This window comes from Lissotriton vulgaris, chromosome 6 (genome assembly GCF_964263255.1).
Source record: "Lissotriton vulgaris chromosome 6, aLisVul1.2, whole genome shotgun sequence".
Taxonomy (NCBI): domain Eukaryota; kingdom Metazoa; phylum Chordata; class Amphibia; order Caudata; family Salamandridae; genus Lissotriton; species Lissotriton vulgaris.
This window is the reverse complement of record NC_141694.1, coordinates 1522817784-1522832100: the sequence shown is the minus strand read 5'-3', so window position 1 is coordinate 1522832100 and position 14317 is coordinate 1522817784. Positions and strand designations below refer to the sequence as shown.

The following is a 14317-nucleotide window of genomic DNA, read 5'->3' as shown; positions in this document are numbered from 1 at the left end:
TCGCATGAGGAGCTCCGCCAGCCTACCACAGGGAAGTTAAAAATCACCAGGGCCTCTCGCGGCCTGGAACACGAGCGGGCTCGTCCGGGCCAAGCCCGGGCCAAGGCCGGGCCCGTCCTTGCCCGTCAGTGCCTGGATGAGGCTGGGCTAGGCCCATTCTCTATGCCTTTGCACGAGACATCTGGACACTAACTGACAGTAAGGAAATCGAACTTCCTGATCAAGCGATCTAACTCACTGTATTTTTGGCAATTGTTTGTTCTGCAATTTCGGGCCGTGCCGAGTGCACTTTGAATTTATATTGTCATTGTATTGTTTGATTTAACTGTGGACTTGGTTATCAGTTTGTGGGGTGTAAGTAGCACTACTTGGATTAACTTGGGTCCTTGTACATCGTACCGAGTATAGAGCTGTCTCCTGTAACATAACTAGCCATGGGTAAAAGGAAGATGCCAAGTCCCAAGCCTGGAGGAATAACACGAGCTCCCATTGACACACCACAAACCTTACTGAGCTATCTTACAGGGGCAATGGGGCCCCTGGACAAGCAGATATCTTCTGTAGAGGAATCATTAGAGGCAGGCACATCGTGCACAATTTCTGAACTTGAACAACCCAAAGCCTCTGACACCTCGGGCGTGGCTCCGAGGTGTCGGAGGCTCCCATAAAGGTAAAGAAGATGCTAGTAAAAGATGTGATGCTCACAGTGACTACCTGAAGACCAAATGGGTGCCAGATTGACCCTCCTTGAAGAGTATATGACTAGTAAAATTAACCAAGGTAACAACAGGAAATGGACACCTCTCAATCCAGGTTTGGTAAATAGAGGTAATAACACGGAAACCAGGCAATCCTGTGTGACAGATATAGGCTCCCAAAAAAAGTACCTTGATGAGTTGGCTAACCCCCTAGATAGTGTAAATGCTGCTAAAAATGACCTTCCCCCACAGATCAGGATGAGTAACCTATCAGTCTCTACAGACTTTGGGAACGGGCATAGGGATACAACGAGGACAGGAGAAGCTAACAGATCCAACCCCCTTGCCCGAGTGCCACAGACCCCCCCAACATTCAGGAGCCCTTCTCTTAGGTCAAACCCAGGACAAATTTGGAATAGATCAATATCTAGATTTACCACCTGATGCTACCCCTTACATAATCATTATGGCTAACATGCTAAAAAAGGGCCCATTAGAAAAAAAACCTGGGAACAGCTGAGAATAAATCGCTCCATTGGTTAGGCAGGAGGACAGGTCATACACATGGAGGAATATAAGACCTATTTCTCGCCCGCGATTCCCTCTACCTCAGGGAGAGCCAAAGGAGGCCTGACAACATTTATTTTCAATCTTTTAGATTTCAAAGAAATAGTTCCCCTTAAATTGGAACCAAATTTTCTAATAATTATCCTTGGCGCAAACAAATATGATACTTATGTGTTGGTTAATTTCTATAATAATATGCACAAGGCCCAGCTGATTGCAGTTCTAAAAGAGATCCGCTCCATCTTATTGGATTTTAAATATAAGAACACTAAAAACATTTCCGTAATATGGGGCGGAGACTTTAATTTAACACCATGTGGGTATAATGATAATTCAACCTGTGGCTTGATAGATGAAAACAGGAATAACATACCACACTTTCTGCATACAATAAGTGGGGACTGCCTGAATGAGACATTATTCATTCTGGAAATTGGTTGGGCCAACAAACTAGTGGCACCTCCAGTCTCGCTTACACAGACCTCCAATGGCAGAGGAGCCAGTAACATCATAGATTTTATATTCATATCAAGTAATGCTGCGTCCCGCTTACTGAATTTTAAAACTCACAACATTGCTATCAGCGACCACTTTCTAAATAGTGTTACATTATTATACCCCTAGAAACCAAAAAGGAGCAATTTAGCCAGAACACTCGGGCGCATTATATTTACCCTGGATAGGTTGAACGGGTACTCGCTCAAGTGGGATAGATTTGACCCACTCCAGATCCCAACAGAGGTGGTAAAAAACTCCCTCAATTCTATAGAGAAATGTTTAGATCCTACCTCTTCTTATCAAGAGATCCTAAGTAACTTTGAGGCCATAACAAGAGCAGTAAAAGGTGCCCTGTTTATTCTACAGAAAAAAAGGATACAACTAAAGAATGGTTTAACAAAGCCTGTACTAAAGCATATTCTGACCTAAAATCTACCCTACATAAAGTAGAAAGGGACAAACAAGAAATTGCCCTCCTTAGAAAGGTGTATAACCAGGCTACATAAACAAGAAAAAACGAATTAAAAAACTAATTATGGGAAGAACTACATAAGAGTTGTACGGTGAAGGATAGTGCAGCCTTTTGGAAAACCATTAAATCCCCTTTTCTATTAGTAGCTAGGGACAATCCAAAAATAGAAGTAGCCATAGATGAAGCGCTATGGGTAGAACACTTCTCACAGATATTTGGACTAAGCACCAATGAAGAAAGCTTGTTAAAAGAACAAGAGGGACTAAGCTCCCTTTTTAAGCCCAAGATCTTCCCCATAGTCCTTGACATTACTGTGTTGGAAGTCGAGCATGCCTTAAGGGCCAGTAAAGGGGGAAAGGCACAAGGCCCCAATGGGGTCCCTGTAGACCTGTTTAAATTCAACATGGATCTATGGACTCCAATTCTGACAAGGATCCTGGAAGCATCCTGTGCAGTGGGGCTTGTTGAATCGTGGTCAGACTCAATTATAGTCCCGATTTTCAAGAAAGGTGACCGTCAGAGCCCATTTTCCCACCATCCCATATCTTTGTTAGACTCTTTGGGCAAAGTAGCAGGACGTATTATTCTTGGTCATTTACAGCAATGGACAGATGATAATAATAAATTATCTGATCTCCAATTCGGGTTCAGCGAGAGCCTGGGTACCACGGAACAAGCCCTTAATCTGACCCTGTTGATGGGCAAATATATGAATGCGAAGGGGGGGAATTTGTATATGGCTTACGTAGATCTAACAGCAGCCTTTGACTGCGTAAACCATACGAAACTATGGATTATCCTAACAGAGATGGGAATAGAGCCCCCCTTGGTAAATTTTCTGCGAGAACTGTACTCAAATGCCATGGCAAGGGTTAGGTAAGGATTCAGTGGGGAACTTACGGCCTTCCTTAGAGTGGAGAGGGGGGTAAGGCAGGGCTGTGTCCTGGCGCCCTTCCTTTTACACTCTATACAAATGGCCTTGAACAGGCAATGTTGGAAGGGAGCCAGGACCTACCCTGCTCACACAAAATGTCCTATACCCGCCCTACTCTACGCAGACGACGCCGTGATCATAGCACGAACCCCCTTGGAACTACAACGTGCTCTTAACAGGTACCAATGCTACATGGCGAATATGGACTTAGGAATTAATATCAAAAACACCTTTGTTATGTCCTCAGGGCCTAAACATAAGAAAATGAGGGATATCTTTATTGAAAAAACTAAGCTGGAGAATACTACCACGTATCCCTACCTCGGAATTTTAATTGATGACAAGTGTTCATGGAGGCAAGCAATAGAGGCCAGGAAATTGCTGTTTATGAGGGCCACTACTGGTTTAGCCAACTTCGGTCATAGGCTAGGTAAAAGACCACCGGCGGAATTGATTCAAATTCATCAAGCTAAGTGTGTTAGTAAGGTGACTTATGACGCTGGAATGTGGGGTTATGGAAAAATAGATGCCCTCCAAAAAGTAGAGAATAGCTTTTTGAGGTTTCTCCTCGCGGTGCTGCGTGGCACTTCTACCCTTAACTGTCATCTGGAATTGGGTCTGCCATACGTTACTGATTCAGTGAAACTATAACCGATCATTTTGTGGCATCGTATTTGGTCCTCACCCAAATTAGTTTTTAATCAAGGGCTTTTGAATGACTGTCTTTCCTTAGAAAATTCACATAAGATAGGTTGGCTTTGGTATGTTAAAAACTTTCTGTATGATTTGGATTTGGTAAGATATTACCATAACACCTCGCAGATGCCAGAGATCTCCCGGAAAAATTAAAAGAAACGAGGCTTGTCATATTTAGAGGAATTACGATTGACCACGGAGGCAAACAAAAGCTCAGTTCAACACATCCTCTCAGTCCAAACCACCCTGGCCATACAGCCCTACTTAACTTTTAATATCAGTGGTTATGATAGGTTTGTACTTACACGATTTAGGATGAACATATTTCACCGTTTGGTAACTTTTCCCAAAACCAACGATTGGTCAAAATTTTTACCAACCTGCCCTTGTGATGAAGTATCTACCCAGTCCTCGATACATGTGGTCTTGTTTTGCAAATTCTACAAAGAACCAAGGAAGCATTGTGTAATACCGATATTAAAAATGATGGATTTGTCACAATGTCGCCCTACTTTTCTTGTGATGCAATTTTTGGAAGTAGACTGTTTTGCAAAGAATATAGCCCATTTTCTGAAGTATTGTATTAGACACAGGTCAAACTTAGAATAGGACCGATGCTGTAGTTACTGTGTAAGAACCAAGTTGTTTTTCATCCCCCTGTACTCTATTGATTCACTTGTGTTCTTTTAACTTTGAGCTCGCACTATGCACTTTCCATTGCTGATACATATTGTCATCGAAAAAAATTATTTTTTTCCTTTTTGAATCATTTTAACTTATTTAATATATTCTAAAAACGAAAATTTAGCTACGGTTTTATTGTATTTTCTAAAAAAGAACTTTTATGGTTTTTGTATCTTTAAAAACCGAATAAAGGAATTTTGAATTGAATTGAATTGAACTGTCAATGATCAAGACTTGAATTTAAATTGCAAGACCTAAGAGGATTTAGCCTAGCATTACATTCTTGTTATAAGCAAACTGAACTAAGAAAACATTCTTGAGGAAAAAAACATAAGTTTAAACTGGACCAATATCAATTTAGACTGACAATTCATTTGAAATGGCATAAGACAGACAGTTGTAGTTACTGTATTGTACCAGCGGCAGCGCAATACATGATGCATCCTAAATAAAATTAGAGATATAAATTACTAATTTACTGCTGGTTTAAAATTGTAGTTTAATACATGGTACAATCTCATCTTTGTAAAACATTTTTTTATAAGTTTGTCTTCAGAAATGTGTAAGGCGCATGCATAGAAGGGTTTCGATAAATCACACCTATTTTTCCATATTGCCTCCAAAATGTTGGTAATATGCTGGGATTTTGTCTCTGTCCTTATTAGTTCCACACGTTGTTATCCAGGGGCACAGTAACTAAACTGATTTACAGTTCTAGTTTCCATCAGAGATAATCTAGGCAGTACAGGAAGCTCACCCTCTGTTTCAGTTGTACCTTTGATAGTCTTATCATACAAGCTGGATGTTTTTGAGCCAGTTCAGGTGAATGAGTGTCAACTTCCAACAGCAGCAGCATCTTTAGGTTATCTAATGACTGTTATGAAAGAAACCATATATTTGTGCAAAGTTCGTAACAGACCTCTCTTGAATTCACAGTCTTTCACTGATCTTCTCTTTATTGACTCTAAGTTATATTTGCTGTCTCAGTGAATTTTCCTGTTGCAGCTTTATCCCCTTTGGGGAGCTGAGACAAATTAGTTTCTTCTTTGTTCTGTGAAGGTGTGGTAGATTAGGAAGTTGAACATACTTTTTATTGTGAGTATATGATTTTGATATAGATTAAGTACTGGTTTCAATCACATATATTCTAACAGGCAAGCCAAAGGATTGTAGCCATTTTCGTTTTGGTAGAGGAAGCTTATGCATATCTGGTGAAATGGTATGTCATCACCATAATGTCCTGTATACCTTTTTATAAATAGAGTCATGCACAACCAACACACACTAGATCCATATGGTATGCACTTTATAAGTTTCTCATATGTGATGCTGGCCACCGAATGGTGTTTCAGAAAATGCAGCTCTTACCCTTTTTAGGTCAAGCATTTGAGACCTCTTGTATATACTTTAGTATATACTTATATGTGTATGTACTTTGTGGGCTCTAGATTTCAGCACTAGGACTTGTCTGCTTCCGCTTAGGGACTTTTTTCTGTTCAACTGCTCCCATTTAACTGTCTTAATAGAAAATAACCAGCAGAGGTCAGTAAAATACCAGAATTGCTTTCTGCATAGGGACCTTCTTTTCTTAATGTTTCTGGCAACTGCCTCTATTTAACTTTCATGATAGAAAACGAACAGCAGAGGTTAATACAATACCAGAGTCACTTTAGCATTGCATAAATTCCAGTCCATAGAAATTGTCTTCCATGAGCACCCTTAGACAATATTTTTTTCAAATCTTATATTTTCAGTGACATGACCACCGAAAGCCCTGATTTTATTTTAAAAACAGAGCTTTGGACTATACCATTTCCTGCTGAAGGCAATATTTCTCTCATTGTGTTCCCATACCTGGTATGTCACGAAATTTGGTGCTGATTTTTTCTCCATGTTAAAGAACAGTAGATGTTTCAGCACCCAGGCTAATGTGCTGCATAGCAAAATACATACAAGGTCCCAGAGGCAAGACTGATTGCATTGCAAATGCTTGTTATAGTGTATCTCCACTACTATTCCAAAACAAGATCAGTGAAATATCAACCTCACCAGTTTCTTCTCCATTCCTAGGTGTCCATTCTGTTCAGGAAGTGCACGCAGAACTTGCTTTCTGTATTCTTCATTTAATTCTGTTCTTGGACAATTACCTTGTTTTCGGTTAACTCTTTGTACAAGATTATTGTCTGCAGAACCAATTTGTCCAATATTATAGTATTATACATGCTACTGGATTGTCACTGGATTATCACTGTTCGGTGTATCAAGGAAATGTCCATTCTTCTTGGCATTTAGCACTTCAATGATTATTCATGCTTGCTTGTTTGATATCATCTTTAGTTAATCTCGATTGTCTGCTAATATCCAGATTTATATGACTATCATATACATCTGGTATTTCTTTGTTGTTATTTCAGCCAATGGTGCCTATTTGATTTGAAATCATGGATTCCTGCTGATCAATTAATATATACAGCTTTTATTTCTTATTCACATCAATCAGCACAATCTTCTTAGGTTTTAAAGGGTGTGCTCTCTGGTACAGAACATCAGTGTTGATGCTATACTTTATAAGGCAATAGTGGAAATGTAAATTATAAAAGGATAACAAGGTTATCCATCTGTGCCCAGTTGCATTCAGCAATAGTTTTCTTTAGAATGTATTGTTTACAGTTTGTACTGTGAATTTTGCTCCAAAGAGGTAATTTTGGAATTTCTCCCAGTTTGTGTGCTAGATAGTTCTTCCCTGAGACAGATGAAACTCTTCTTGTGAATGTGAATGGTATTCAATGGCATCAATGTGGAGGAATGATCATAACCAAGCATGGGCATGAGCTAATATTATTAGTTTGAGTGCTTGCTGACACTGTACAGTGCTCATTAAACTAAAACATTCACATACTATGTAATTCCTTCTGCTGATACAATATGCACTTTGTACTTGACACTTCTTCTGCAGAATAGGCATTTACCTAGGGATAACCTTAGACATTGTGGTTTCCATCATTCTAGCACTTTCAGCAAACTGTGTTTGTGTTATTCAATAATCCTGCCAAAAAGGTAAGAGTCCTAGATTTTTTGCCATTAAGCATTTAATTGTCACTTGGGATCTCAACATGCCTTGAGTCACACATATGAAATCCTGTTGAAAGGATTAATGCATCATCAACTCTTGCTTTTGTGTAATTATCAGTCCTGGAATTTAACCTGCATTAATCTATACAGATTCTCACATTATTGTTTTCCTACTAACTATAATTGGTGATGTTCAGAATTACTGTATTCCTTTAATATTCCAGTTTATTATATGGTTTCCAAAGGTTTCGCTCTTCTTCTACATCCTCATATACCCTATTCCATGATTGTTTTCTGAATAGTGTATTGTCAGACAATCTGCTGTTATGTTCCACACAGTAGGCTTGCCCACCGTCTTGTAAAAATGCTGAGAATACGTAAGTTGTTTGTACTAATTTTCTTTTTAATGTTTCATTATCCTGCATAGAAATATGCATGATTGACTGATTGCTTGGTTGGATCTCAGTGGTACGAGAGTGCTGCTTTTAACCCCTGGCTTCACCTTGATTTGCGCCTTTTCTTTTATTATATTCCCATTCCTCAAACTGAGTGTTATTTTCTAACCCCCATGGAATCTGAATTAATTTTAGTTGTCTTTCTTTTTGCTTTGCTGTTCTTTTCTTGTACTCCCTTTGAGGGTGCCTGGCCTCACTTAAGTTATATCCCATTTAGTTATTTTTGTCATTTTATTTGCCAGTTTTGATACATAACCCCTCTTCAAAACCCTCCTGCAATTTAATTAAAGCTAAATCCCTGCGCAGGCACAGCCTTGACTTATGTAATTTCCTATACTCACATGAACCTGATGTCCTTTTCCTAGCAGAAACTTGGCTTGGGTTGGGTTTTTTCACACAAAAGCTGAAGCCTTGTATTTCACTCTTCACATTCCTCCCACTCTTTCCTTTTAGAGATTTGTGATATATCATGCTTCAGAACCTAATTCCAGGTTCTCCAACCACTTGGGTAATTCTATTGCCCCACTAGTTCTTAAACTTTCCTACTTCTCTATCCCAGAAGATATAAGTGCTCAACTACTCCTCTCCTATTTCAGAAATACTTGAAACATTTGGCTTACTACAAAATGTCCTATCTCTCACCCATAAAGCTAGCTTCACACTTGACCCACTCTTTACACACTCAAGCTACTTCAACTAAGGCCCACTCACACATTAAGAGCACACAAGAGCCTGATCCAAAGACCAAGCTGCTAACTTGCTTACTACCTTGGACTCCTTCCACCCTGATCTCCCTAATAAACATTTCTGTTCCACTCTACTTTTTAACTCCTGTTTCAACAAAGCCCTCCTGTCTTTGGGTGGGAAATGTCAAACAGTTCATATACCACTGCGACACATTCTCTGCTCCCTAGTATAATGAGGAAATCTTCAGCTCAAATAGCCACTGCAAAAAAATTGAGCTCTCATGACAGCTCAACAAAGGCTATCTACAAAGCTGCAATTCACTGAGAAACCTTTTTAGTGTTTCAGTCCCTCCTCAAACCCAATAGTTATATCACACCCTCCCCTAAACTTTGCACCATTGTGGCTACTTTGCTTCAATGACAAAAGTACTCAAACATATGCCAACTTTAATGTTTCTCCTTCAGTTGACAAGAACATTGAACAATGAGTCTCTGCTATGCTCTACCTCTATATCCTTTCTCTGATCCCTTGAACCTATCATCCCCCAGACCACCATTGATTGAACTAACCCCATCAGATATAGCTCCCCTATTGACCCTTGAGTTCCTTCTATTGTAAAGCTAGCCTCACAATCTATTTCCCACGACCAAACTCAAACTCTCTATCCAGTCATCTACAGTTCCTGAGAATATGGAAACAAGCCACCATTTTCCCCGTTCTCAATAAATCTACCCTAGATCCGAACATCTCATCCAACAATCAACCTATAGTTTCCTTTCCTGCCAAAATCCTTGTGACACTTGTTAATGCCCAGCTAATTTATTATATCAAGATTGTCTCCTTGATCCCGCCCCGTCTTCTATCCTCTTTACATTGTCAAAACTGCACTCATTGCTGTGCTAGACAACTTAAGAAACGCTTTTGATCAAGGAGGACCTTTCTGTGGTCTTCAATATTGTCTACATCAAATTCTTCACAAGTGTATGGAAGACCTTGGCATCTGCCAGTTGCATTAAAATGGTTAGCTGCAAACTGTTACTCTCAAGCCTTTTTCCTCTGAACCTCCTTCTGTCCAGTGTGGTATGCCCGAGGCTTCGCCCTCAGCCGCACTCTTTTCAGCATGTATATGTTACCGCTTACTGAGCTGGTCAGACCTTTTAACACTGAAACTATTTCATGCACCAGCGATTTTCCGCTCATGGTTATTATTTCCCAGTACACAATAAGCTTGTCTTCCATCACCAATGGTATCCAATGACAGCAAGAGTGTACACAAGCCACTTCCATGCCTGGAATCTTTTACAGAATTAATATATTCACCCTGATATAACAAATATGATCATAGTGATCATCTTCAACCCTGTGTCAGGTTCAGAGAGTGCTCATTAACTTACATGTTGGGATTTTTTTTAACAGAAGCCATTTGTTCATCTTCCCTTCAATTATGAAAACAAAAGATGTTGTCTCTTTCTTTTCACTGTCCTTTTCTTTCTTATTCTTCTTGCGCTTTGCAAGAATATTGTTTCTTTATTTGTCCAGGGGGTGCCGGGTAATTATCCCATTCCTATATATCCCTTTGCATTATTGTGTTCATCATTTCATCTAGTTGATTCTGTACAGACGTCTTCTAACTGAAATTTGGTACTGAAATACCCTCCAGCAGAAAATATATGAATGTGTTTTTGATCCTTCAGGTTCATTTTCAAAGTTTTCTCGGTATAAAGTGCTGTTGTAATTTCAGAAGAGGATGATGGCTTTCTCAGGTTATCTCAGAGCTTCAGATTTATTATCAACCCAAATCTAATCGGGTTCCGTGGAGAGCTTGCTCCACCCTCAGAGATTCAAGTTTGTTTGATTTCATTCCGCTCTTTGAACAGATTGATTGTAAAATGATCTCTGGTCTCCTGACCTAGCTATATATTTTCTCTCTTTGCTTCATTACATTGAATGAAAATAAATAAAAGCTTATTTTCCCATAGTCGTGCTCCCAAAATGACTTTCTAGCTGACCCATGTCTGTTACAGCTATGTGTGATTTCATTGACTTTAAAGATTGCATACATCTTATCCACAACCTCAAAGACTTTCCACAATAGGCTTCTTTTACTCAGAAATACGTGATACTATATATGTATAGGGATGTCATATCATTAAAGTCTCAGTATGTTTCCTTTCAGTAGATAACTTTCCAGTTTCATTCATTATTCCAAGAAACATTTCTGCAAAAGTGTCCATTTCAATTTTTGTTGCTTTATATGCTTTTTTCTGTTACACTTAGTAACCAATGTACTTGTCTGTGCTGAAACACCTTGCTGCTCAGCAGAGTTTCTTCCTCCTGCCAGTCATGGTACTTCAGTGTAACAGAGAGCTCAACATGGAAGTCAATGCAGTCACAGTGCAAAAAGGTTGTCCATAAAAAACATTTTTAATATTTTTTCAAATCATTTGCCACAAACCCCATTGTAATGCATACAATCACTTACATGTTACCTGTCTTTTTGATTATGTCCTTTTTTTTTACATCTATCCTGGTACTGATGTGGCTTAATCTAGTTTGGTATACCTGCGATCGCTATACATTTTTCTGTAACCCATTCTTGTTGTTTGACCAATTGCAGTCTTTGAGAAGGCGTTCTGACATGTCTGAAATCATACAACTTGTAGAACCTCAATGTTTGTAACCGCAGATCAGAAACTTAACTTTTCATAATTGTAAATAACATCCCCCCTCTCTAAAGGTTTGAGTCACATATTCCCTTAAAATTTATTTGGTATAACGCTCAGGTCCGCTGCGCCTTAATCTGTGTAGCAGTGGTACTAAATTCACATTTACCCTTCAGCAAACTGTATACTATATGGTTATGTGTACCAAATACAAGGGAAAGGGACCTCACTCTTTCAGCTCTGCTGAGGGAAAGTTATCCTGAACTCTTATTATAATCCCCTATATAACTTTTCTCATAAGGTGTCATTTCATCGACTGGATCATCCATATGTACCATAAGTATACAGTGTATTGTATCTCCACTTCCACTGCAAGAATCTTGGCCTGCAAATAGTGAATGCAAAGGCATAGTCATAGTCTTTCATGCTATACACAACCATCCATAAATAAATACTGATCATGCCATGTTCTAGATCCGCTCTGAAAACTCGTGTCTATGGTTCTTTTTCTCAGCATGAAAGCATGGGAGGGGAAGAATCGTTAGCAGACCAATCATTTCAGTTCCAATTTACCATGACTCTTAAGAATCACTGACTCCCAATTAAGTTTAGTTGGTTTAATACAAAGTCAAGAATAACTGGACGTACAGGCACCTCAAAGTGAGGGTGTAGAAAAACATTGGAACTAATACAAAACCAGTCTACGGATAAAGTTAAGGTGGCAACATGCACAAAAGGATTAGTTTGAGATTCAGGAGACAAAAGATTATTGAACAGACATCTAAATTCCCGTTCAACAGATGTTCGTCAGCATAAAGCATTAATCTGTCCCTAAACTAGCACTAATGTGACATCCCTACATAGCATTTCCGAAGGCAAGATTAGTTAATGTGTCAGCATGTGAAGCCTTCCTAAGAAGTCTCTACACAGCCGTTGGGCCAAGCAGCATAAAGCTAGTATGACAGAGCTCATTCCAAGATGTTCTCTCTCTCAAGGCAAGGCAGAAGTCCCCGGACACTTTCTCTAGCTATGATACATCAATACCACAGGAAGTATCCCAGTGTCCCTTGCGGATCACACCATCCATTCCAGCCACCTCCCCATAGGTAACTTTTCGTAGACACCAATGCTCCCAAGGTTTTGCGAGATGACTTTGATTCCTGGGCTCACTCCGATGAGAAAGTGCAACAGTTCTCCACTATCAGCATCAACGCTCAATGTATCCTCTTCTCTTTCAGCCTAACTCCTCAAACAATGACATTAGTCTAACTAACAAGGATGATTCTTTCACCTGCAACAGAAACGTGAGAAGGAACAAATGCAACATGCACATAAAATTCATTATTACATCTAATGCGAGAACTTCCAGGGAAAATGGATTTCAGTCCTACAGAAATATGGGCAACATAGGAAAATGGCACGCAGGCATTATAAAATGACATATAAAATGAATACTCTTTACTGAGTACTTCTTTTTTTTGGGGGGGGGAGAGGGAGTTTAATATAGCAAGAACTGGACCCGAAGGTATCAGAGCACTTTACATGAGCACCAGTTATGTTACAGACGTACACATTCATTTTTGTTAGGCACAGGGAGATTAAGTGATTTGCCCAGAATCACAGAATGTTGAGCATTCCTGCCGAGACTCGAACCCGGTTCCCAAGCTCCGAGGCCGACCGCCCTAGCTGTTAGGACACAGTCTCTCTTACTTCTAAATTAACACGTTACATAAGAACATCAAATACGTAAATAATTTTCAGCAGCATACAAGAAATTCTACGTTAAAGTTTTCAGCTAATCACATATGAATTCAACGATAATCTCCCCACATTTACATTAAAATATCCCTAATACACTGCAATGCACGTTATTATGGTTCACGTTTACTGTCTCAGGTTAATACAACAAAGGAAGATATGCAGGTGCAGACTATGCATGCCTATGATGCACCCCTACTAATGAAAAGTGAATATTTTAGAGAAAGCATAATAATTCATAGTGATCATTGAGACCCTGCGGTGTAATAGTACCTAGGTATTTGAGCCAATGAGTCTCCCTTCGTGCTAACATGGTGTTAATCTCACTTCCAGGGGTTATATGTACCTTTTCAAGAATAGTGTACCTCAAATGGGGAATTGTGTGCATAGTATTAACCCAATGAGCTGCCAAGGATAAATTCAAATTCTTGTTCCCTATTTGGGGGCTAATCCTGAAGCATGAATAGCACGCTAAATACGGAACTTTTGGCACCAGCACTTCTTCCATTTTATAAATTAAGCACTGACAAGGCTTTTAATAAACCTGTTGTGAAAGGCAGCCTGCTCTGAAATGAATGGGTTGCTGCTGCACTGGTAGCCAAATGATGTGAAACATGGCCTGTGACACAAGATAGACTTTCTCATCACGCACATTAATCAAGTTACAGAGTTTTAGATCAACTGCAGACCTTTTTTTTGCCTGAAAACTAAGGCAGTTTCCATACTCAAGCTACATTTGGTTTCAGGCATTGACAATCTGTATGTGTTGGACTGAAGAAATTTATGAGATGATTTTCTTTGATAGTCTAAACTTGAAACTTCAGAACATTCCAGCCAGATTTGTACTAATTTTATGCTTAGGTATAACCTGTAAAAGGTTAGCAAGGTGTCCATTGTTTGGAAGGTCAGATGGAAAAATCATATGGTGAGCAATAGGGCACTAAATGGTTTGCCATACTTGTTAAATTGCAGAATGACAGAAAAGCAATATGGAGTTGAATCGACAGGTGGGTGTGGCTTAATTAATTAAACCAATTAAACAAGTATTTTATTATATGTAATCCTCATTTCCTAGCATACATATCAATTATTCTGTTAACATAGTCATCCAGTTTAGAAAATGATGGCATATT

General features: G+C 39.3%; 1 protein-coding gene across 2 annotated transcripts in view; it reads left to right on the top strand.

Moving 5' to 3' along the window:
• The window catches only part of TMX4 (thioredoxin related transmembrane protein 4), a 378667-nt gene that overhangs the window by 132900 nt on the left and 231450 nt on the right, over positions 1-14317 (top strand). The window lies entirely within an intron of this gene.